Genomic DNA, 26,382 nt, shown 5'->3' with positions numbered 1-26,382 from the left:
CTTCATGAAAATGATCCCCTCCTGGCCAGCTTCATCAAAATGATCCCTCCCTGACCAGCTTCATCAAAATGATCCCCTCCTGGCCAGCTTCATCAAAATGATCCCCTCCCGGCCAGCTTCATCAAAATGATCCCCTCCTGGCCAGCTTCATCAAAATGATCCCCTCCTGGCCAGCTTCATCAAAACGATCCCTTCCTGGCCAGCTTCATCAAAATGATCCCTTCCTGGCCAGCTTCATCAAAACGATCCCTTCCTGGCCAGCTTCATCAAAATGATCCCTCCCTGACCAGCTTCATCAAAATGATCGCCTCCTGGCCAGCTTCATCAAAATGATCCTCAGATCATTTTGATGAAGCTGGCCAGGAGGCGATCATTTTGATGAAGCTGGCCAGGAGGCGATCATTTTGATGAATCTGGCCAGGAGGTGATCATTTTGATAAAGCTGGCCAGGAGGGGATCATTTTGATGAAGCTGGTCAGGGAGGGATCATTTTGATGAAGCTGGCCAGGAGGCAATCATTTTGATGAATCTGGCCAGGAGGCAATCATTTTGATGAATCTGGCCAGGAGGGGATCATTTTGATGAAGCTGGCCGGGAGGCGATCATTTTGATGAAGCTGGTCAGGAGGGGATCATTTTCATGAAGCTGGCCAGGAGGGGATTATTTTCATGAAGCTGGCCAGGAGGGGATTATTTTCATGAAGCTGGCCAGGAGGCGATCATTTTGATAAAGCTGGCCAGGAGGGGATCATTTTCATGAAGCTGGCCAGCTTGAACATGTATTGCAATATATGTGAACTAAGAATCCCTGTTTTTTTTTTCTTTCTTCCAAGCTAGAATTTTCCACGCACATGATAAATGATTACGCCTCTTTAGCATCTCATATGTTCTACACGTTGACCTGAACCCACGTATCTCCAGTTACACTCCGTAGTGCAGGTCAGTAATTGAAAAGAGCCGGGATGCCTGCAGTTGCGGGATTCTTAGGTGCAGCAATCAATGATGCTCCCTTTGTATTTTGTTACATATATTATATACAATGATACGGTATATTAGATATATATAAAATAATGTAAAGCATCCATTTCTAAACTGAAAGCGATTCCTGTTTTCCGTCTTGCTCCAGTATTTACATCCAGCGAATACCAGCTTGGCACGCCTAGGGAACGCCGGCCGTGGTTGCGCTGTGTTCGGAATCACAATTACAGGTCTGAATTGTCCTCCATGTGACTGTTCCATTCATTCCGGTACGAGAGGCTTCGGCGTTCCATGACAGATGATTACACCAGGCGGTATGTTTGTTACAGATGTCTGAAGACATGAAGCTCGCATGAAATGGAAGTCATACGAGATAATCGGAGCTATGATGGAAAACTAAAGTGATACCAAAGAAAAGTCCTCTGACAAGGTGAAACTATCCTTACTGTAAATCCGTGTCATGAAAATGAATTCAAATTCCTATTTAATGTATTTCTATTGAACGCCTCATTAACCCTGATTAACCCCAATTAACTCCTTTCTCCCCTTTTCTACTTAGATATTATTTTTCTACTGATTTTTTTTTTTCCATTTCTATTTTTCTCCATTTTAATTTGTTTAATTTGTTACACCTTTCAGTGGTTCATAACAAGAAGATGTGACAACTTGATTAAAATACATTTTTCAATTTACAAAAATTTTGTACCAGAAACATCGCTTTAAAAGGGACAAATTATAGAATAAAATGCATATTTTTTGAAAAATTGTAAAAGTAAAAAAAAAAAAAAAAAAGGAAGTGTTTACACTTTATTTCTAACTCTTGCCACACGCCCCTATAGCATTTGACAGGCGTTAGGCTACGTTCACACTGGCCTTGTTAGCAAGCGGCAGACAGGCGTTTGGGAAGCGTTTTTACCGTTTCCCAAATGCCAGGGAAAATTCTGCACATTGCAGCACATGGTGCTGTTCAAACGGGAGCGTTAGCGTCGCGCCAAAATGGATGCCTCTGGTCGAGTCAGGAGGAGTTGAAGCCTCCTATTAAAGTCTATGGTGCTGCTCCGCAAATGCCAGCGGTTGCGGGGTGTTTGTGGAGCGTTAGCACCATTCAAACTTCATTATAGGCATTTGTGGGGCGTTTTTAATGCTTGACAAACGCCTAGCAACCGCCGCTAAACCGCGCACGCGGCGTTTGCGGAGCGTTAAAAACCAACGCTTGTCAAACGCTATACTGTAGGGGCGTTTGGCAAGAGTTGGAAGAACAGTCAAGTGTGAACGAGCCCTTAGACAGGCGTTTGGGAGGCATTTTTAACGTTCCCCAAATGCCCTATGCGTGGTTTTGAGGCGGTTGATAAACGTTTGCCAAGAGTTATAACCGCACTACAAACGCCTATAATGAAGTTAAATGGTATTAACGCTCCGCAAATGCCTCGCAACCGCGTTGCAAACGCCTGCCAGGCGTTTGAGGAGCGGTACCATAGACTTGAATGGGAGGCTTCAACTCCTCCTGATTCGACAAGAGGCGTCAGTTTTGCCACGACACAACACGACATGACGCTAACGCTTCAGTGTGAACAGCACTGTGTGCTGCCATGTGCAAAATTTTCTTCACTGGAACTAGGGGGCCAAGCCCAAAACCTGAAAAACACCCCCACACCATTATCCCCCTTCCACCAAATTTTACATTTGGCACAATGCAGTCAGGCAAGTACTGTTCTGGCAACTGCCAAACCCAGACACGTCCATCGGATTGCCAGACAGGGAAGCGTGATTGGACACTTCAGAGAACACGTCTCCACACCTCTAGAGTCCAGTGGCGGCGTGCTTTACGCCACGGCATCCGACGCTTTGCATTGCACTTGGTGATGGAAGGCTTGGATGCAGCTGCTCGGCCATGGAAACCCATTCCATGAAGCTCTCTATGCACTGTTGTTGTGCTAATCTGAAAGCCACACCAAGTTTGGAGGTCTTTAGCTATTGACTCTGCAGACAGTTGGTGACTTCTGCGCACTGTGCGCTTCAGCATGCGCTGACCCCGCTCTGTCATGTGACGTGGCCTACCACTTGGTGGCTGAGTTGCTGTTGTTCCCAGTTACTTTCACTTTGTTATATAGTTATTTATTTATTACAGGTACTTGTACAGCGCCGTCAATTTACGCAGCACTTTACATATATATTGTACATTCACATCAGTCCCTAACCCTCAAGGGGCGTACAATCTAAGGTCCCTAAGCCACATTCATACATACACATACTAGGGACAATTTAGACAGGAGCCAATTCACCTACCAGCATGTCTTTTGGAGTGTGGGAGGAAACCGGAGTACCCGGAGGAAACCCACGCAAGCACAGGCAGGACATGCAAACTCCAGGCAGGTGGTGCCGTGGCTGGGATTCGAACCAACGGCCCGAGTACTGCCAGGCAGAAGTGCTAACCATTTAGCCACTGAACAGTTGAGCGTGGAATATTTAGTAGCCAGGAAATGTCACGGATGGACTTATTGCCCAGGTGACAACCTATCACGGGACCACGCTTGGAGTCACTGAGCTCCTGAGAGCGACGCATTCTTTCACCAATGTTTGTAGAAGCATTCTGCATGCCTAGGGGCTTGATTGTATACAAGAAATGGCCGCTGCCCCAATCTATGACTGGCCTTCACAGCAAGGAGCACATGGAAGGGCCACACATGTCAAACAATGAAAGAGAAAAATTCCGGCTCAACTTGCCAGCCAGCCTGCAAACACACTGAATGAACCTGTCTAGCAGCACGTGTAAAAAACGGGTTTAGTTAGCACACGTTTGACAATACATACCTAAGCTGCAGAGCCCCGTCACGGCACCCCAGCATTCTGTAGTTCCTAACTCTACAATTTTAAGAGCCCCCATAGTAGAGGCCCATGTATTTAATGGATAGACCAACTGAAATCCAATAAATGAAAGGGTCGGGGCCAGGGACGGTCAGATTTGAGGCTGGAAGGGGCAGTAAAAACATATTTTTACATATTACTGCCCCCTACTGTTCCCTTAAGCTCCAAAGACAGGGGTGTTCACATGCAAAAATACCGCCCCCAGCTGCCAAACATTACCCATTCAAGTGAATAGGGCCATGCTGCCCTGAAAACATGCGTAATGTGTGTGGTTGCAGAGCGGTAGTGTGGCATTTATGGGATTAAAACAGGTGAGGAGGTGACATATCTACATCTCTCTGAAAAGTGATCCCGATGCAGAACACTTTTCAGAGGCACGGCAAACTTGCCACATGTCTAAACCTAACACAATTGTTGAATGTGCAATGTGTTTTTAACTGCAGTTAGTATTTTAAATACAATTTCACTGCACAGTGGGGCGCTGACTGCAAAAGGGACTGTCAGTCTATCACAGGAAACAAGCCTACAGGAGGGAGCAGACAGACTTGATTTTTATCTATGACCTTCACTGTCTAATTATTAGGCCGGGAGCGAGATACGACTGTAAAGAAGCATCACCTACCTGGGTTTGTATAGGGGGGCAATCACCATAGTTCACACGTCTGTATTTGTTCCTATGTACTGTGTAAAGGGGTGTGTGTATCACTTTCCTCCAATCAGCTCGCAGAGCTCTCCTCACTGAGCTCTGCAGTGTGTAACTTCAGCTCCCCCCCCCCTTTTTTCTGAAAGCTTAGACAAGCTTCATATATTCAGCACTTTGAATGGATGTAGAGAAAAAAATACTGCAGATACACAGGTACAACTTCTGTGGGAGGATTTTTTTTTCATCTCTGTATATCACCTGAGGCCAGTCGCTTCACTGGTAGGAAAGGGCTACATGTTTGAGTCAAACCTAAGTTCGACTCAAACATGGGCCGTTCGTGTGTTCGGTGAACACACACATGGTACAGGAGTTCGTCGGGCTGTTCGACCACCTGCCCCACAATGCACTGCGCCATGACAGTGCATTGTGATTGGTCAAAGCACTGCACCTGACCTGCACCTGACCAATCACAGCACGTGATGACGTCACAAGGGGCCTGGTGAAGCCCACCCCTTGTGATGTCATGATAGTATTTAAGAACTGTCATCGGGAGCGCAGCTGTCTGACGGCAGGAGCCAATGTCAAGGGCGGAGCGGATTTTCTTTTTTCAGGTCGGTGGTGGGAGCGGTGGGCATCGTGACTGACGTTGGATATTCTTCGGGGGACATTTTTTAAATTTTTATTGTTAATAAAGGACTTGTCAAAGACTGTCTCCTGTCTCTTTTTACATTACACTCTTTTTTTGTGACCGGATAGTGGTACCATGTACCCCATACTCATTCACATGGAGGGGACGGGATCTGGGGGCCCCCTTGTTAAAGGGGGCTTCCAGATTCCAATAAGCTCCACGCCCTCAGACCCCACAACCACTGGCCACGGTTGTGGGGAAGAGGCCCTTCTCTCATCAACAAGGTGCCCTGCCCCAAATCACCCCCCCCCCCCCATGTGGCCTGGTATGGTTCAGGAGGTATGGTTTTCCTGACCTGCCAGGCTGCATGTTCGGATAAGGGTCTGATATGGATTTTGCGGGGTGAACTCTTAAGCCACTTTTAAAAAAAGTTTGTAGATGTTTTCACACAAACCAATCAATATACATTTACCCCTGGCTTACATTTGTGTGGGTGGTGCCGCTGCGGGAAACACACAAATATGGCGTCATCAACTGGGGCATGCTGGGCCCCCCCAAAGCACCCCCCCCATGTTGAGGGCATGTGGCCTGGTATGGTTCAGGACCTGACCTGCTGGGCTGCATGCTCGGATAACGGTCTGGTATGGATCTTGGGGGGACCCCACGCCATTTTTTTTTAAATTTTGGTGTGGGGATTCCCCTCAAAATCCATATGGATGGGAGGGGGGACCTCATTTTTTTTTTTTAGTTTTTAATATTCGGGCAATTCTTTTTACATTCAGCTGTCAGCCAGGAACCCCACTGACAACTGAAACATGAATGAATGTTTCACTACTAGAATGCCGCAAGACTTCAGAATAGAACTCATGCTGGATTTTAGTACCTGATCAGTATCGGCACACTCAGATGCGGTAAGATACCGCTCAGTATATCGCTCATGTTCGAAGTTCCTGGTCGAACATTCTGTTGGTTCAGATTTTCGACCGCGAACCGAACGGGGGGGGGGGGGGTGTTTGGTCATCACTATTCATTGGGTTTACAGAAGCGTTTACAACCACTTAAAATGAACAGGTTGAGCAGAGTAATGAAACAGCAACAAAAATACTTAGAAAAATGGCAGATAAGCAGTTTACATGACGGCTGTGATGTACGTCCAAAAAAAGTGGGTTTCTGGGTCTCCCTCATTATACAGAATACAGTCACCATCATTATTAACCATCAACGAAAAGTGCCAAAGTACAGAAAATGTAGAGAATAACAGCTCAGCAATTATTCCGGAAACATCCGGAAAGATGTGCGAAATGTCGGCCTCATTCAGGAGTCAGATACATTCAGATCCCAAATATCAGACCGAAGTATCTTCAGATTCCTCCCCAGCCATAGGAGAGCAGAAGGTGGGCCAAGTCCATACCAGGGGGGGACTGACAACTAATGGGGCCCCCGGGCAATAGGGGATCATGGGGCCCCTGTGTCCTTGCCCACACTCAAAAAAGCCTATGAAAAAGGTACCAGGGGCATCTCATGGGACCCCCTACTGACCCCGGGCTCTCGGGCAGTGCCCAAGTCTCCAAATGGTCAGTCCAGCCCTGGTCCACCCCCTGCACTTTCTGACCAGAGAATGAAGCATGTCCATGGAAAAGAAAATTCTTCACAGGAACAGTCTGAGAGGTTTATCTGCGGAGGTCGGAGGGGGAGAGAGTTTGTTAACCACCTGCCTACAGGGCACTTATACCCCCTTACTGCCTACAGGGCACTTCTACCCCCTTCCTGCCTACTGAGCCCTTCTACCCCCTTCCTGCCTACAGGGCACTTCTACCCCCTTCCTGCCTACAGGACACTTCTACCCCCTTCCTGCCTACAGGACACTTCTACCCCCTTCCTGCCTACAGGACACTTCTACCCCCTTCCTGCCTACAGGACACTTATACCCCCTTCCTGCCTACTGAGCCCTTCTACCCCCTTCCTGCCTACAGGGCACTTCTACCCCCTTCCTGCCTACAGGACACTTCTACCCCCTTCCTGCCTACAGGACACTTCTACCCCCTTCCTGCCTACAGGACACTTCTACCCCCTTCCTGCCTACAGGACACTTCTACCCCCTTCCTGCCTACCGGGCACTTATACCCCCTTCCTGCCTACAGGACACTTCTACCCCCTTCCTGCCTACAGGACACTTCTACCCCCTTCCTGCCTACAGGGCACTTATACCCCCTTCCTGCCTACTGAGCCCTTCTACCCCCTTCCTGCCTACAGGGCACTTCTACCCCCTTCCTGCCTACAGGACACTTCTACCCCCTTCCTGCCTACAGGACACTTCTACCCCCTTCCTGCCTACAGGACACTTCTACCCCCTTCCTGCCTACAGGGCACTTATACCCCCTTCCTGCCTACAGGACACTTCTACCCCCTTCCTGCCTACAGGACACTTCTACCCCCTTCCTGCCTACAGGGCACTTATACCCCCTTCCTGCCTACAGGGCACTTATACCCCCTTCCTGCCTACAGGGCACTTATACCCCCTTCCTGCCCAGGCCAATTTTCAGCTTTCAGCGCTGTCGCACTGTGAATGATAATTGCGCGGTCATGCAACACTGTACCCATATGACATTTTTATAAATTTTTTCACACAAATAGAACTTTCTTTTGGTGGTATTTAATCACCACTGAATTTTTTATTTTTTTCTAAATAAAACAAAAGACACCTGAAACTTTTGAAAAAAAGTGCACTTTTCTTCGTTTCTGTTATACAATTTTGCAAATAAATAAAATTTCTTCATAAATTTAGGTCAAAATGTATTCTGCTACATTTCTTTGCTGAAAATAATAATAATAATTTAATTTGTATTTTTTTCTTCAAATGTTTCTATTATTTTTTTTATTAATTTTTTTCTTTTTTTTACTATTTTATTTTTCAGCACACTGTGACCAAAGCAATACAATGTCACCATAGTAACATTGAACTACTCTGGGTAAGTGATCAGGATTTTTTTTTAACACATTATGATTACTAATACCGATGTATTTCATTGATATTTGCAATCATTGTTACTGAATGAAACGGATTCATTCAGTCTTTTGTTGTGATTAGCTGTGATTGGGCAAAGCTGAGCACATGATACAGATGGGCTGTGATTGGCCCTGGCTGTATCATGTGAGTGCCTTGACCAGTCACAGCTAACAATATAATTGTATACATTGTATACAATGGATGGCATGGCAGGAAGCCATCCATTGTATACAATTGACATGGGATCTGCTGTGATTGGCCCTGGCTGTATCATGTGACTGCCTTGACCAGTCACAGCTAACAATATATTTGTATACAATGGATGGCATGACAGGAAGCCATCCACTGTTATCAATTGACATGGGATCTGCTGTGATTGGACGCAGTGGTCACATGACACTGGCAACGGGCCGGTGTAGCGATATGTCATTGGCTGTGTCCCGTGGACACAACCGGTGACAGATCACGCAGCTGCGCGTCCCCGCGACTGCGTGAGCGGCTTGTTTTGACAGGACGTCATATGACGCACAGTCACAAGGGCGAGTGTCCCGGCCGGCCGTCAATCTGCTTTAGGCTGGGCGGGAAGGTGTTAAAGTGGCACTAAAAAAAAATCCATTCAAGCATTTATTCTTAAAGTAGAACTAAAACTTGTTTTCATTTGGATGGAGTAATGGAGGGTTGGGACCCCTGTCAGTTTTATTTCTGCCATCGGGGTCCCATTAGGGAGATTTCCCTTCACTTCCTTTCCCATAGCCAAAACAGGAAATGAGAGGAAATCCCTACAAATGATGGGAATCCTCCCAGGTTGCCAGAACTCCTTATTGGAAGATTTCTTCTCTATTACCTTTCTGGGGACAACCTAAAATTTGGGAATTTCTTTTGCTTTCAATGATAATGCTAAACAGGACAAATAGGGTGAAACTCCCAAATTTGGAAACAGAGATAAAAACCAGACAGGGGTCCTGATCCATCTCTGCTCTGTCCAAAACTAAAAAAAAAGAAGAAGAAAAGTTTTGCCTTTAGTTATACTTTCATTCAAGAAGTCCCTTGTATTTCTCTCAGCCTCCTTCAGATCTCCCGCCCACCGACTCCTGCTGTGATTAGGCACAGTGGGACTTTGTCAGCAGGTCCCAGCCAGTGGTTCATGGCTGGGACCTGCTGATCAGCTGTATCCAATCACAGCCCAGAGCTCTGTGCTGATAATCAACACAGGGCTCTGTACAGAGGGAAGAAATCAGAGAAAGGGAACAGAGATTTTTTTGGGAAAAAGCAGCACATACTACACACATTAACAATTGTTTGACCCACGCAAGATGCTAACCCCTTCCCAGCCAGTTTCACTAGTACAGTGACAGTGTATAGTATTAGCACTGATCACTGTATCATTTGTCACTGGTGATGTCAGTGTCAGTCAGCTCCTACCCAACATCAGTTAGTGTCAGATTGCCCGCCAGACTATTACAGTCCCACTATAAGTCTCTGCTCACCGCCATTACTAGCATAAAAAAAACTCCAGTATCGCGTAGTTTTTAGACGTTTTCACCAATCAATATACACTTACCCCTGGTTTACATCTGTGCGGGTGGTGCAGCTGCGGGAAACACACAAATATGGCATCATCATCTGGGGCATGCTGGGTCAATGATGTCATAAGGAGGTGGGGCCACATGCGTGATGTCACTGGGTGGCCCCACCCCTTACATATTTACGAACTGTCAAGCCAGCAGAGCAGGCAGATGGCCGGAAGCCAGCGTCGACAGCGGAGCCTTTTTTTCTTTTTTTGGGTAGCGGCGGCGGGCATCGTGATTGACGTTGGTTCTACTTCGGGGGGCATTCTTTTATTTTTCTTCCTTTAATAAAGGACTTGTCAAGGACTGTCTGTCTTTTTTCACACTACACTTTTGTTTTTTTGTGAATGGGTAGCGGTACCATGTACCCCATACTTATCCTTTCTAAAGGGGGCTTTCAGATTCCGATAAGCCCCTCACCTGCAGACCCCCACAACCACAGGCCAGGGTTGTGGGGAAGAGGCCCTTGTCCCTATCAACATGGGGACAAGATGCTTTGGGGGTGGCCTCCCCAAAGCACCCCCCATGTTGAGGGCATGTGGTCTGGTATGATTCAGGAGGTGGGTGTTCGCTCGCCACCCCCCCCCCCTTTCCTGACCTGCTGGGTTGCATGCTCAGATAAGGGTCTGGTGTGGATATCTTGTGGGGGACCCCACACCATTTTTTAAAACATTTTGGCATGGGGGTTCCCCTCAAATCCCAAAGGGCTTGGTATTAATGGAGGGAGGACCCCATGAAGTTGTTTTATTATTTTTTTAATTATTTTTAATGCCCTTTCTATGCAGCTGAGCTGCAATATGTAGGTGTGGTGTGGCTGTGGCTTTAGCTTGAGCTTGAGTGTAGGCGGAGACACATGGGGCCCCATTATCTCTTATTGCCCGGGGGCCCCATGAGTTGTCATTCCGTCCCTGGACAGGAATCTGTAGCAACGGATTAACATCAAATTTCGATTGAAAATTGGCAAAAGTACGATAGAAACTTTAGCTCTGTCACAACCAGGCTTATGGAGAACATTCCAAGAAGAAATCAAGTGTTTCTAAATGGCATAGGCGGTTTAAGGAGGGGCGAGAAGATGTCCACAATGATGCAAAAAGTGAGCAGCCAAGAACGTAAGGGACGGATGCAATGTGAAAAATGAAAAGGTTACGGGAATCTGTTCGGAGGAAGAGACTGGAACTCTGGCCTGACAAGTGGATTCTCCTCCATGGCAATGTTCCAGCACATGATGTGTTCATGAAATCCTGGCACAGCGTTCTGGAAAATGAATTCCAGGAATGTTTCCGGCAGTGGCACAGTTGTCTAGAAAAGCATGTCGCGTCCCAAGGGGACTACTTGGACACAAAAGCTGCTAGTGTATAGGTAAGTAAACATTTGTTTTTTTACGGTCCATTCTGAGAATTCAATGGTCACACTTCGTAGTTATACAGCACTGAGAGCAGCCACATAGCTTAGTGAATTGAAGCCTGGAGTTCGGCTTTAAAGCTCTGTGAGTTGAGTCCAATGAGCTCGTCCATTGCCATCAGCACCATGGACAGCACAGAGCACTATGTTCCATTCATAGGTGGAAACCCATACTGAGAGAAATACACTATCTTGCCAAAAGTATTGGGCCAGCCCTCCAAATCATGTGATTCAGGTGTTCCAATCCCCTCCATGGACACAGGTGTATAATATCAAGCCCCTAGGCATGCAGACTGCTTCTACAAACATTGGTGAAAGAATGGGTCGCTCTCAGGAGCTCAGTGACTCCAAGCGTGGTCCCATGATAGGTAGTCACCTGTGCAATAAGTCCATCCGTGACATTTCCTGGCTACTAAATATTCCACGCTCAACTGTTAGTGGGATTATAACAAAGTGGAAGCAACTGGGAACAACAGCAACTCAGCCACTAAGTGGTAGGCCACGTCACATGACAGGGCGGGGTCAGCGCATGCTGAAGCGCACAGTGCGCAGAAGTCACCAACTGTCTGCAGAGTCAATAGCTAAAGACCTCCAAACTTGGTGTGGCCTTCAGATTAGCACAACAACAGTGTGTAGAGAGCTTCATGGAATGGGTTTCCATGGCCGAGCAGCTGCATCCAAGCCAGAGGAGTATTTGCCGTGAGGCAAACAAGGCATTTCTCTAGGGCGGCACTTTTCAGGGGGGGGGGGGGGGGCGGCGCGGTGGCAGCGCTGTCTCCCCCCCTTTTCCGCGGAAGAGACATTTCCATGGGAAAGGGGCAGGGGCTGCTGTGTCTTACCTGTCTCCATGTCCCGCTTCGATCCGATCCAAGAGGCACTGTTGTAGGAGGGGTGGAGAGGGGGTCCGGTCCAGTGTCTTCATCTCCCTGGATCTGGATCGCGATGTGGGTGAGATGACATGCTGCCACTCTCATGTGGCCACACCCTGGGATCACTGGGCAGCCTATAGCAGCCTGCCCCTCCCTCTGCAAGCTCAACCTCCTCACCAGTGATTGGCCGCTAGATCTGTAGCTCAGGAAGGGGCCAATCACCGGGGAGGAGGTGGAGCTTGGAAAGGAGGAGCCGAGCGGCAGTGCGAAGATCAAACATCGAGTGAGGGACGAGTCGGAGCCGGTGAAGAGGAGGAGAGCGGCTGGAGAAAGAAGACAGCTGATGGGTAAGTGTCTGTGTGCCTGGGATCTGAGCAGAGCAGATTATACTACTGCTGCCAGGTGTGCTGGCTGTGGATGGGAGAGGGAGGAATCCCGGACTGGAGCAGGGGTCAGTACAGTGAAGTAAGTATCCTTGGTGTCAGTGATACTAATGATGGGGCACTTTTCCTCCCACTGACACCAATGAGGGGGCACTTTTCCTCCCACTGACACCAATGAAGGGGAGCTATTCCTCCCACTGACACCAATGAAGGGGCACTATTCCTGCCACCAACACCAATGATGAGGCACTATTCCTCGAACAGATACTAATGATGGGGCACTATTCCTGCCACCAACACCAATGATGGGGCACTATTCCTCCCACCGACACCAATAGGTCACTATTCCTCCCACTGACACCAATGGGGCACTATACCTCCCACTGACACCAATGATGGGGCACTATTCCTTCCACTGACGCCAATGATGGGGCACTATTCCTCCCACTGACACCAACGATGGGGCACTATTCCTCCCATACTGACACCAATGACGGGGCACTATTCATCCAACTGACACCAATGACGAGGTACTATTCCTCCCCCACTGACACTAATGATGGGGCACCATCGTTGGTGTAAGTGGGAGGAATAGTGCTCCATCATTGGTATCAGTGTGGAAGTAATAGTATCCCATCGTTGGTGTCAGTGGGGGAGGAATAGTACCTCGTCATTGGTGTCAGTTGGATGAATAGTGCCCCGTCATTGGTGTCAGTGGGAGGAATAGTGCCCCATCATTGGTATCAGTGGGAGGAATAGTGCCCCATCATTGCTGTCAGTGGGAGGAATAGTGTCCCATCATTGCTGTCAGTGGGAGGAATAGTGTCCCATCATTGGTATCAGTGGGAGGAATAGTGCCTCATCATTGGTATCACTGGGAGGAATAGTGCCCCATCATTGGTGTCAGTGGGAGGAATAGTGCCCCATCATTGCTGTCAGTGGGAGGAATAGTGTCCCATCATTGGTGTCAGTGGGAGGAATAGTGCCCCATCATTGGTGTCAGTGGGAGGAATAGTGCCCCATCATTGGTATCAGTGGGAGGAATAGTGCCCCATCATTGGTGTCAGTGGAAGGAATAGTGCCCCATCATTGGTGTCAGTGAGAGGAATAGCGCCCCATCATTGGTGCTAGTGGGCGGAGCTCTAATAGGAAGAGGTGGAACCTAAAGAGGAAGGGGTGGAGTTTGCAGATGAAGGGGTGGATCTTAAACAGGCAGGGCTGGGGCAAATTTAGACGGGGGGGTGCCTGATTTTAGTCTTGCCTAGGGCAGCACAAAACCAAAATACACCACTGATCCAAGGCTTACATCACCAAGTGCAATGCAAAGCATCGGATGCCATGGTGTAAAGCATGCCGCCACTGGACTCTAGAGCAATGGAGACGTGTTCTCTGAAGTGGGCAATCACGCTTTTCTGTCTGGCAAACCAATGGATGTGTCTGGGTTTGGTGGTTGCCAGGAGAACGGTACTTGCCTGACTGCATTGTGCCAAGTGTAAAATTTGGTGGAGGGGGGATTATGGTGTGAGGTTGTTTTTCAGGGGTTAGGCTTGGCCTCCTAGTTCCATTGAAGAGAACTCTTAAGGCGTCAGCATACCAAGACATTTTTGACAATTTCATGCTCCCAACTTTGTGGGAACAGTTTGGGGATGGCCCCTTCCTGTTCCAACATGACTGCCCACCAGTGCACAAAGCAAGGTCCATAAAGACATGGAGGAGCCAGTTTGGGGTGGAGGAACTTGACTGGCCTGCACAGAGTCCTGACCTCAACCCCATAGAACACCTTTGGGATGAATTAGAGCGGAGAATGCGAGCCAGGCCTCCTCCCCCGACATCAGTGCCTGACCTGACAAATGTGCTTCTGGAAGAATGGTCCAACCTTCCCATAGACACCCTCCTAAACCTTGTGGACGGCCTTCCCAGAAGAGTTGAAGCTGTTATAGCTGCAAAGGGCGGGGCCAACTCAATATTGAACCCTACGGACTAAGACTGGGGGGCCATTAAAGTTCATGTGCGTGGAAAGGCAGGCCGACCAATAATTTTGGGAATACAGCATACATTAGTACATTAGATGGGCAAAATTATTTAATGCAGAAGGATACTGTTTAAGCGTATCTAAACCCAAAAACAAAAAAGTAATATACACCGTGTTTCAAATTATTATGCAAATGATATTTTTCTCATTTACCTAAATAATTGATGTAAATAACAGTCAGCATAATTCTCATGTTACAACTATTAAGAGTACAATTCACATTTTATTGCACAAACCTCCTAATGATAACAGGATTTTTGTTAAACATAAAACATTTACAATGTTGTTTCAAATTATTCCGCACAGGAAGTTTCAAAACACTTAATAGGTTGTAAAGAACTGAAAATTGTCATTTGTTGTGTTTGCAGCATATTTACTGAAATCAAAAGCTATTTCAATCAAAATTTTAACAACATTTTAACTTTGTAAACATTTGAAGCGGTCACGTTACATTGTAACATAGGAGCCCTTATTTGATAGCAGCTTCGCAAGTCTTGCATCCATTGAACTTGTGAGTTTTTGGACAGTTTCTGCTTGAATTTGTTTGCAAGATGTCAGAATAGCCTCCCAGAGCTACTGTTTGGATGTAAACTGCCTCCCACCCTCATAGATCTTTTGCTTGAGGATGCTCCAAAGGTTCTCAATAGGATTGAGGTCCGGGGAGGATGGAGGCCACGCCATGACTTTCTCTCCTTTTATCCCCATAGCAGCCATTGATGCAGAGGTATTCTTTGCAGGATGAGATGGTGCATTGTCATGCATGAAGATGATTTTATTACGGAAAGCATAGTTCTTCTTTGTGTACCAGGGAAGAAAGTGGTCAGTCATAAACTCCACATACTTTGCAGAGGTCATCTTTACACCTTCGGGGGCTCTAAAGGGGCCATTCCGCTCTGATCCCATGATTCCGGCCCAAAACATGACTCCACCACCGCCTTGCTGACGTCACAGCCTTGTTGGAAAAGGGTTGACGTCCACCAACCACCCACTACTCCATCCATCTGGACCATCGAGGGTTGCACGGCACTCATCAGTGAATAGGACTGTTTGAAAATTAGTCTTCATGTATTTTTCTGCCCAATGCAGCCGTTTCTGCTTGTGAGCATTGGTTAGTGGTGGCCGAATAGAAGGTTTATGCACAGTTGCAGGACTCTGGAGGACTCTACACCTTGATGTCCGTGGGACTCCAGAGGCACCAGCAGCTTCAAATATCTGTTTGATGCTATGTAATGGTATTTCAGCAGCTGTTCTCTTGATCCGATGCATGGATCTGGCAGAAATCTCCCTCAATGTGCCTTTATCTGCACCAACCTGTCTGTGCTCTGAATCAGCCACAAATCTCCTAATAGTGCGATGATCACGCTTAAGTTTTCGTGAAATATCGAATGTTTTCATACCTCGTCCAAGGCATTGAACTATTTCACTCTTTTCGGCAGCAGAGAGGTCCTTTTTCTTCCCCATATTGCTTGAAAATGGTGCTCTGCTTAATATTGTGGAACTCCCTCCTTTAGTAGTTTTTCCCTAAATTGGGCTCACCGGCCAATCTAATTATCACAGGTGTCTGAGATTGTTTTCAGTGATCAAAAGAGCCCTGACACACAATGAGTTACACTGAAAAACAAAATATTTAATCTTTGTGACACTTAAATAGAATTTGCATAATCATTTGGAACAGGGTGTAGTAATGGCGGCGATCAGCAACTTATAGCGGGACTGCAGCAGGCATTCTGACACTGGGGGGAACTGACTTGGTGTCACTGACATCCTCAGTGAGGATCAAGGTGTAGAGTCCTCCAGAGTCCTCCAGAGTCTAGCAACTGTGCATAAACCTTCTATTCGGCCACCACTAACCAATGCTCACAAGCAGAAACGGCTGCATTGGGCAGAAAAATACATGAAGACTAATTTTCAAACAGTCCTGTTCACTGATGAGTACCGTGCAACCCTGGATGGTCCAGATGGATAGAGTAGTGGATGGTTGGTGGACGGCCACCCTGTTCCAACAAGGTTGCAACATCAGCAAGGCGGTGGTGGAGTCATGTTTTGGGCCGGAATCATGGGAACAGAGCTGGTTTGCCCCTTTTACGGTCCCCGAAGGTGTAAAGATGACCTCTGCAAAGTATGTGGAGTTTATGACTGACCACTTTCTTCCCTGGTACAGAAGGAAGAACTATGCTTTCCGTAATAAAATCATCTTCATGCATGACAATGCACCATCTCCTGCTGCAAAGAATACCTCTGCATCAATGGCTGCTATGGGGATAAAAGGAGAGAAAGTCATGGTGTGGCCTCCATCCTCCCCGGACCTCAATCCTATTGAGAACCTTTGGAGCATCCTCAAGCAAAAGATCTATGAGGGTGGGAGGCAGTTTACATCCAAACAGCAGCTCTGGGAGGCTATTCTGACATCTTGCAAACAAATTCAAGCAGAAACTGTCCAAAAACTCACAAGTTCAATGGATGCAAGACTTGCGAAGCTGCTATCAAATAAGGGGTCCTATGTTACAATGTAACGTGACCGCTTCAAATGTTTACAAAGTTAAAATGTTGTTAAACGTTTGATTGAAATAGCTTTTGATTTCAGTAAATATGCTGCAAACACAACAAATGACAATTTTCAGTTCTTTACAACCTATAAAGTGTTTTGAAACTTCCTGTGTGGAATAATTTGGAACAAAAATCCTGTTATCATTAGGAGGTTTGTGCAATAAAATGTGAATTGTACTCTTAATAGTTGTAACAGGAGAATTATGCTGACTGTTATTTACATCAATTATTTAGGTAAAGGAGAAAAATATCATTTGCATAATAATTTGGAACAGGGTGTAGTAAAAATAAAATATATATTTTAAAAAACCCACTATCTATGCAGTCATGTGTAAACGCTATAACTTTCATGTAAACCAATTAATTTACACGTATTGGGTTTTTTTTTAGTAAAGATATGGAGCAGAATACATTTTGGCCTAAATTTATGAAGAAATTCGATTTTTTAAAAAATTTTTACTGGACATGTTTCATAACAAAAAGTCAAAAATATAGTTTTTTTTTCTCTCAAAATTGTCAGTCTTTTTTTTTTTGGCAAGGGGCGGACTGACAACTCATGGGGCCCCCGGGCAATAGGGGATCATGGGGCCCCTGTGTCCTTACCCAAACTCAAAAAAGCCTATGAAAAAAGTACCAGGGGCATCTCATGGGGCCCCCTACTGACCCCGGGCCCTTGGGCAGTGCCCGAGTTTCCAAATGGTCAGTCCGCCCCTGTTTATAGCGCAAAAAATAAAAACCACACAGGTGATCAAATACCACCGAAAGAAAGCTCTATTTGTGGGAAAAAACGGACATCAATTTTAGCTGGGTGAAGCGTTGCATGACTGCGTAATTTTCAGTTAAATTGACACAGTGCTGTAACACAAAAATCCGGCCTGGTCAGGAAGGGGGGGGGGGGGGGGATCCTCTGGAGGGCAAGGGGTTAAGAGATAGAGAGATACAAAGTAACATTATTTATAAACATTGTTCAGACAAGGAGATGCAATGTGGATTCAGACATGTGCGGTGCGAAATGAAGCTTTGCTTTCAAAGCTAATTGACAAAGTAGTTGTTCAAAGTTTCAAGTCAGATTTAGATCAGGATCAGGTCAGGTGTACATCGGGTTCATGTCAGGATTTTATCTTGTACACAACTGATGACATGTGCAATTCAGAAGCGTTCCCATAGAAGTCAATGAGCCTGAGTTTGCACCTAAACCGGACCGCACTGCTCAGAATACTGACAGGACTCTATAAATTGGCACTGAATTTGCGCTCAAGACGACATATATGAACAGGCACAATAGAAAGCAATGTTCTTTGTCATGTTGTGCAAACTGGAAGTGGTTCAAAATGCATCCAATTCCCATATGTGTGAACCAGGGGCGGACTGACAACTCATGGGGCCCCCGGGCAATAGGGGATCATGGGGCCCCTGTGTCCTTGCCCAAACTCAAAAAAGCCTATGAAAAAGGTACCAGGGGCATCTCATGGGGCCCCCTACTGACCCAGGGCCCTTGGGCAGTGCCCGAGTTTCCAAATGGTCAGTCCGCCCCTGGTGTGAACTGGCTTACAAAGTAACATTGTTTATAAATCACAGTGCACCAAGCAGGCCCCCCCCCCCCCTCCATGGCCAGTTCTGTATCGCAGTACACCAAGCTGAGCTCCCCTGCCTTGACCAGTCCCTTATCACGGTCCCACAGCCGGGTCCCCTCACCATGGCCAGTCCTGTATCACAGTGCACTGAGTAGGGCCCCCCCCGCCATGGCCAATTCCGTATCACAGTGCACTGAGCAGGGCCCCCCACCATGGTCAGTTCCGCATCACAGTGCACCGTGCCAGGCCCCCCCGCCAAGGCCAGCTCTGTATCACAGTGCACCAAGCCAGGCCCCCCCGCCAAGGCCAGCTCTGTATCACAGTGCATCGAGCCGAGCCGGGTCCCATTGCTATGGCCAGTTTTGTATTACAGTGCACTGAGCCGGGCCCCCCACCATGGCCATATCCATATCGCAGTGCACCAAGCCAGGCCCCCCACCATGGCCAGTTCCATATCACAGTGCACCGAGCTGAGCTCCACTGCCATGGCCAGTTCTGTATCACAGTGCACCGAGCCGGGTCCCCCGCCATGGCCAGTTCTGTATCACAGTGCCACAGCCAGGTCCCTTCACCATGGCCAGTCCTGTATAACAGTGCACGGAGCAGGCCCCTCCCTCCATGGCCAATTCTGTATCACAGTGCACAGAGCAGGGCCCCCCGCCATGGCCAGTTCCGTATCACAGTTCACCAAGCCAGGCCCCCCGCCATGGCCAGTTCCGTATCACAGTTCACCAAGCCAGGCCCCCCACCATGGCCAGTTCTGTATCACAGTGCACTGAGCCGGGTCCCCCGCCATGGCCAGTTCTGTATCACAGTGCACCGAGCCGGGTCCCCCGCCATGGCCAGTTCCGTATCACAGTGCACCGAGCCGGGCCCCCCGCCATGGCCAGTTCCGTATCACAGTGCACCAAGCCGGGCCCCCCGCCATGGCCAGTTCCGTATCACAGTGCACCGAGCCGGGCCCCCCGCCATGGCCAGTTCCGTATCACAGTGCACCGAGCCGGACCCCCACCACGGCCAGGGCACCAGATCTCCTGGCAGCTGAGGAGAGAGCCAGCAGGAATTGGACAGGGATAGCAGCAGATGGAGCCGCGGCGAGGCCCTCTGGATGTGCGCTGTGACCGGAGGGGACAGACACGAGAGTCGCCTGTGACGGCGGAGTACCAGCCCGAGCGCCCGGCGAGCAGCTGCTATTTGTCAGAGCTCATCTCCTCACACTCCTCTGCTATAATAAGTCTGCGCGGCGTCATTCCCAATCTTCGCTCCTGATGAAGTGTGATCTTAATGACTCTACAGCCTGATGTGCAATGAAGATGGGGGGGGGGGAGGGCGACAGGTGCAAGTGTGAAGATTCTAAATTGCGCTGCCGTCTGTTGCCACGGAGACACGATGCAAAAAATATTCTCGATGCCCACCGCCCCTCCCCCCATCTCTGATTCCTCCTGATATCCTCATCTGGCGATTCCCCGGAGGAAAGACGCCTTCCCGAATCTTCACAGCCGAGGCTGCTAACAGGCTCCTGTGTGCACAGGGCTGGCGGAAGCTGGCGTATCTCTGGGTCCCCAGACCACCGATGGTCTGCAGGCCTACTGCTGCCGATCCCCTGGCAGCTGGCTGGGCACGGATCAAAGTCTCAGATAAACGTTAATTATTAACTTCTTCTGAATTTTTAAAAACTCTCAGATGGGTTTCCGAGAAACTTTTCTGTTTCATCACTCGTAGAATGGCTTGTTTTACACGACATAAAGATCCTTCTTTGTACAACCTCCTTTACGGTGGCCATACACTATACAATCTGATTGTACAATTTTCTTTATGATGGCAGTACACTGTACAATCTGATTGTACAATCTCCTTTATGATGGCCATACACTATTCAATCTGATTGTACAATCTCCTTTATGGTGGACATGCACGCTTTGATTTTTTTTAGCCACTTGATCTGCGATTCAATTGATCAAATCTGCTTAGAAAAAAGTTCAATAGACATAACTTCCTTGATATAAACTAATTTTAGGTGGGATTCGATCAAACTGAGTATACCTTTTTCCTCTTGTATGGCATATCAATAGAATGGGTTGACAACTACAGGTCGATTATTCCTATTGGAAGGGATCGATTGGAAAAGGAATTGATCATTTATCAAAGCATGTACGGCCACCATTAGGATTCATTCACGACTAGCGTTTTACAAATGTGCGTTTTTTCCCCTTCTAATTAATTCAGATCAGGGGCCTTAAACTCAGTTTCACCGAGGGCCACATCAGCAGTATGGTTTCCCTCAAAGGGCAGGTTGTATCTGGGGTGCACTACGCACACTGGGTGTGCTACATACAAAGTACAGGGTGTGCTACATACATAGTGCAGGGTTTAGGGGTGTGCTATGTACAGAGTGCAGGGTTCAGAGGTGTGCTACGTAGAGAGCGCAGGGTTCAGAGGTGTGCTACGTAGAGAGCGCAGGGTTCAGGGGTGTGCTACGTACAGAGCGCAGGGTTCAGGGGTGTGCTACGTACAGAGCGCAGGGTTTAGGGGTGTGCTACATACAGAGTGCAGGGTTTAGAGATGTGCTACGTACAGAGTGCAGGGTTTAGAGATGTGCTACGTACAGAGTGCAGGGTTTAGGGGTGTGCTACATACATAGTGTAGGGTTTAGGGGTGTGCTACGTACAGAGTGCAGGGTTTAGGGGTGTGCTATGTACAGAGTGCAGGGTTTAGGGGTGTGCTACGTACAGAGTGCAGGGTTTAGAGGTGTGCTATGTACAGAGTGCAGGGTTTAGAGGTGTGCTACGTACAGAGTGCAGGGTTTAGAGATGTGCTATGTACAGAGTACAGGGTTTAGAGGTGTGCTACGTACAGAGTGCAGGGTTTAGAGGTGTGCTACGTACAGAGTGTAGGGTTTAGGGGTGTGCTACGTACAGAGTGCAGGGTTTAGGGGTGTGCTACGTACAGAGTGCAGGGTTCAGAGGTGTGCTACGTACAGAGTGTAGGGTTTAGGGGTGTGCTACGTACAGAGTGCAGGGTTTAGGGGTGTGCTACGTACAGAGTGCAGGGTTCAGAGGTGTGCTACGTACAGAGTGCAGGGTTTAGAGGTGTGCTACGTACAGAGTGCAGGGTTTAGGGGTGTGCTACGTACAGAGTGCAGGGTTTAGGGGTGCTGTCAGGGATGCGGGTGTGACCAGAAGTGTGTGGACTGACACAGGGAAACGCAGGCCTCAGATATGGTATAAATAAGACAATTTATTAAGACTAACAGTCCAAACATAAACGCAGTGCACCAAACCCCAAGCTAACACAAATACATACAACAAGGTGAAACAAACCCAAACCTAAACTGGTATAGATACACAGGTACATACACATATAGAGCACAACGTAGTCAGGCAGGCCGGGTCGATAACTATCGGGCAGGTAGGTACAGGAGGAGCAGGCGGAGAGAATGGTCAGGGTCACAAGCCAGGGATCAAACAGGAGAAGTCAGCAGAGGTCAGGATCAGGCAGGGTCGGCAACAAGTCAGGCAGGAACAGGAATGCAGGTTACAAGGTACAGGGGCCCATGGAAAAACACACACCAAGGCACAGACTGCAGGTCTGGCCATCCCTTAAATACACCTGCAATCAGCCCCAGGTGATGGCTAATGGCCGAAGTGAACCTCTGGTTGTTGAGAGCACCCGCTGGCCAGCCCTGGTACTGCAGCCCACAAGGCAGGTGAGTCCCACCACTATTGGCAAGTCCATTCCTGACAGGTGCGCTACCTACTAAGTGTAGGGTATAGGAGTGTGCTATGTACAGAGTGCAAAATTCAGGGGTGTGCTACATACATAGTGCAGGGTTCAGAGGTGTGCTGTGTACAGACTGCAGGGTTTAGAGGTGCGCTACGAACAGAGTACAGGGTTTAGAGGTGCGCAATGTACAGAGTGCAGGGTTTAGAGGTCCGATACGTACAGAGTGCAGGGTTTAGGGGTACGTTATGAACAGATTGCAGGGTTTATAGGTGCACCACAAACAAATTGCAGGGTTTAAAGGTGCACAACGAACAGTACAGGGTTTATAGGTGTGCTACGTACAGAGTGCAGGGTTTAGAGGTGTGCTACGTACAGAGTGCAGGGTTTATAGGTGCGCTACCTACAGAGTGCAGGGTTTAGAGGTGTGCTACGTACAGAGTGCAGGGTTTAGAGGTGTGCTACGTACAGAGTTCAGGGTTTAGAGATGTGCTACGTACAGAGTGCAGGGTTTATAGGTGTGCTACGTACAGAGTGCAGGGTTTAGAGGTGCGCTACCTACAGAGTGCAGGGTTTAGAGGTGTGCTACGTACAGAGTGCAGGGTTTAGAGGTGTGCTACGTACAGAGTTCAGGGTTTAGAGATGTGCTACGTACAGAGTGCAGGGTTTATAGGTGCGCTACGTACAGAGTTCAGGGTTTATAGGTGCGCTACGTACAGAGTGCAGGGTTTAGGGATGCGCTACATAGAGAGTGCAGGGTTTATAGGTGTGCTACGTACAGAGTGCAGGGTTTATAGGTGTGCTACGTACAGAGTGCAGGGTTTATAGGTGTGCTACGTACAGAGTGTAGGGTTTATAGGTGCGCTACGTACAGAGTGCAGGGTTTATAGGTGCGCTACGTACAGAGTGCAGGGTTTATAGGTGTGCTACGTACAGAGTGCAGGGTTTATAGGTGCGCTACGTACAGAGTGCAGGGTTTATAGGTGCGCTACGTACAGAGTGCAAGGTTTATAGGTGCGCTACGTACAGAGTGCAGGGTTTATAGGTGCGCTACGTACAGAGTGCAGGGTTTATAGGTGTGCTACGTACAGAGTGCAGGGTTTATAGGTGTGCTACGTACAGAGTGCAGGGTTTAGAGGTGCGCTACGTACAGAGTGCAGGGTTTAGAGGTGCGCTACGTACAGAGTGCAGGGTTTATAGGTGCGCTACGTACAGAGTGCAGGGTTTATAGGTGCGCTACGTACAGAGTGCAGGGTTTAGAGATGCGCTACGTACAGAGTGTAGGGTTTAGGGATGCGCTACATAGAGAGTGCAGGGTTCAGGAGTGTGCAACGTACAGAATGCAGGGTTCAGGGGTGCACTATGGACAGAGGGCAGGGTATGCAACCCAACTTCCCCACCCCTCCGAAGCTTTTAGGAAGCGGCATTCGGACTCCATTTAGATCAACAACTATGAAGCACAAGGGCCTGTCTGGTTGCATACACACTGATTGGATAGTTCGGTTAGGTCCTCAGACTACATAGGTTTGGCAGATCTAAATTTGAGTAAGCAAAGATTGTATGGTCAGATTGTAAGGTGTGTGGAGACTCTTAAACGAGTCAGCATCTTAGGGCCGTCTTCACACGGATTGACTGGGCTTTGCCCGCGGCACAGCGTCCCCACGGTTTTTTATGTAGGTTAGCTGCGTTTTCCCATAGACCTCTATTTTGTCCCACGGCTTTTGGTGCATTTTCTGAAACCACAGGACATAATAGAAGTCTATGGGAAAGTGCAGCTAAGCTAATGATCCTTCTTAGGCTGACCATACACTATACAATCTGATTGTACAATCTCCTTCAGATCTACCATAAACTATGTAATGTAGGAGCTGCAGGATTTGATACCAATTGAGTGGATCGTTTAAGTTTCTCCTTTATTAACTCTAAAACTCACCACACACGTTTCAATCCGATTGTACAATCTCCATTGGGTCTGCAGATGAGTTTGTAGTGCTCGGGCCTGCTTGTGGATTTATTATTGCAATTATTTTAAACATACTGTATAAATATAAAAGATATGTCATAATAGCTCCACTTAGAGTGGCTGTAAACCTCAGACATGAAACATGAACAAAGCATATCCCTCTATAGTGTGTACTTGCCTCAATCCAGAGTACGAAGTGTCATTTCTGTCTGCTGCCTCCTTCCTCTGCTATCAGCATGAGTCACTTCTGACACGTTTTCCTGACACCAACAGAAAAAAGGTGACGGGGAAGGAGCTCCAGCACGCAGCCTGCGATTGACAGTCTCAGTCCTGTTCCAGGGTGCTGTGTGAAGGGGGCATGTCTCTGCCCTCCAATCAGCTATCCGAGCTCTCCTCACTGAGCTCTGCAGTGTGCTACTTCAGCTGTCCACCTCCTTTTTTTCTGACAGTCAGACAAGCTGTATAGATTCTGGGCTTTGAACAGATGTAGATAAGAGAAACTTCAGATAAAAAGGTACAACTCATGTACGAGGATGTGTTTCCTCTCTGTGTATCCAGAGTACTAAGTGTCATTTCTGTCTGCTGCCTCCTTCCTCTGCTATCAGCATGAGTCCCTTCTGACACATTTTCCAGACACCAAGAGAAAAAAGGTGACAAGGGAGGGAGCTCCAGCACACAGCCTGCGATTGACAGTCTCAGCTCTGTTCCAGTGTGCTGTGTGAAGGGGGGTGTGTCTCTTCCCTCCATTCAGCTATCAGAGATCTCCTCACTGAGCTCTGCAGTGTGCTACTTCAGTTGTCAGACAGCTGACAGTCAGACAAGCTGTATAGATTCTGGGCTTTGAACAGATGTAGATAAGAGAATACTGCAGATAAAAAGGTACAACTCATGTACGAGGATGTGTTTCCTCTCTGTGTATCCAGAGTACTAAGTGTCATTTCTGTCTGCTGCCTCCTTTCTCTGCTATCAGCATGAGTCACTTCTGACACATTTTCCTGACACCAAGAGAAAAAAGGTGACAAGGGAGGGAGCTCAAGCACACAGCCTGCGATTGACAGTCTCAGCTCTGTTCCAGTGTGCTGTGTGAAGGGGGGCGTGTCTCTTCCCTCCATTCAGCTATCAGAGATCTCCTCACTGAGCTCTGCATTTTTCTACTTCAGCTGTCCACCTCCTTTTTTTCGCCAGTCAGACAAGCTGTATAGATTCTGGACGTAGATAAGAGATACTGCAGATAAACAGGTACAACTCATGTAGGAGGATATGTTTCCTCTCTGTGTATCACCTGAGGCCAGTCACTTCACTGGGTATATGGAAGGGTTTACAACCACTGTCACTGCTGCAAGAATGCCCTGCCATTCTACTAAATTCAGCACATGATGCACAGATGTGCCGCAGGTCTCTGCAGGTTGCCAGTAAGTACTGGTTCTACTCAAACGTGGGCCCTACATATCTTTTTTTTTTTTCCAAGCACAAAGGGCCCCTTTTCTTGTTTATGCCGATCCTAAAAGAAAAAGCTTTCCAATGAATTTTCTATATGGAATATTTAAATATTTATGTGAGGAAATCAATTCCCCCTTTAATCACTTCTTCTCAGGGGTGAATGGATTCCATTTAATTAATCTTTCCTCGTTGCTGAGGTCCTCCATGTCCCTTATTAATTTACTCGCCCTTCTCTGCACCCTTTCAGGTCCGGAACTTCCGAAGACTGAGCAGCATGGCCAACAATGCCGACGGTTTGCATAGAGACAGAATGATGATCCCTCTTCTCCAGCCTACCTACCGTCATAACCACCATTCAGTAGTTGTATGTACTTCGATCTGGGATGGAATAAACCAGCCATCCTCAACCGGGGTTCCTCCAGAGGTTCCTGGGGGTTCCTTGAGCTGTGGTTAGCTGACCTCTCACGTAGTGGTGTCTATAGTCTCTTTTTCGTTTTCTCTTAAGTTTTCCATTCTGATTACTACTCTAAGGGGAATTCTTCCCACTGACCACCAATGTAAGGAGCATTCTTTACAATGACCACCAATGTATGGAGCATTCTACTCACTGACCACCCATGTAAGGAGCATTCTTCTCACTGACCACCAATGTTAGGAGCATTCCACTCAATGACCACCAATGTAAGGAGCATTCTACTCAATGACCACCCATGTAAGGAGCATTCTACTCAATAATCACCAATATAAGGATCATTCTACTCAATG

At 47.7% G+C, this 26,382-nt stretch overlaps 1 protein-coding gene and 1 long non-coding RNA gene across 4 annotated transcripts in view; one reads left to right on the top strand and one right to left on the bottom strand.

The window, feature by feature from the left end:
* Positions 1–26,382, bottom strand: part of GABBR1 (gamma-aminobutyric acid type B receptor subunit 1) — a 291,334-nt gene that overhangs the window by 39,928 nt on the left and 225,024 nt on the right. The window lies entirely within an intron of this gene.
* LOC149438102 (uncharacterized) lies at positions 1,263–26,086 on the top strand. The gene is made up of 3 exons (XR_016307956.1): positions 1,263–1,407; positions 8,029–8,082; positions 25,865–26,086. It is a non-coding gene; the product is annotated as an uncharacterized LOC149438102 (long non-coding RNA).

Source organism: Staurois parvus, unplaced genomic scaffold (assembly GCF_062004578.1).
Source record: "Staurois parvus isolate SC_StPar_1 unplaced genomic scaffold, SC_StPar_1.0 ptg001220l, whole genome shotgun sequence".
In the NCBI taxonomy this organism is placed as follows: Eukaryota; Metazoa; Chordata; class Amphibia; order Anura; family Ranidae; genus Staurois; species Staurois parvus.
Note: the sequence above shows the minus strand (reverse complement) of the source record. Positions and strands in the feature narration are given on the sequence as shown.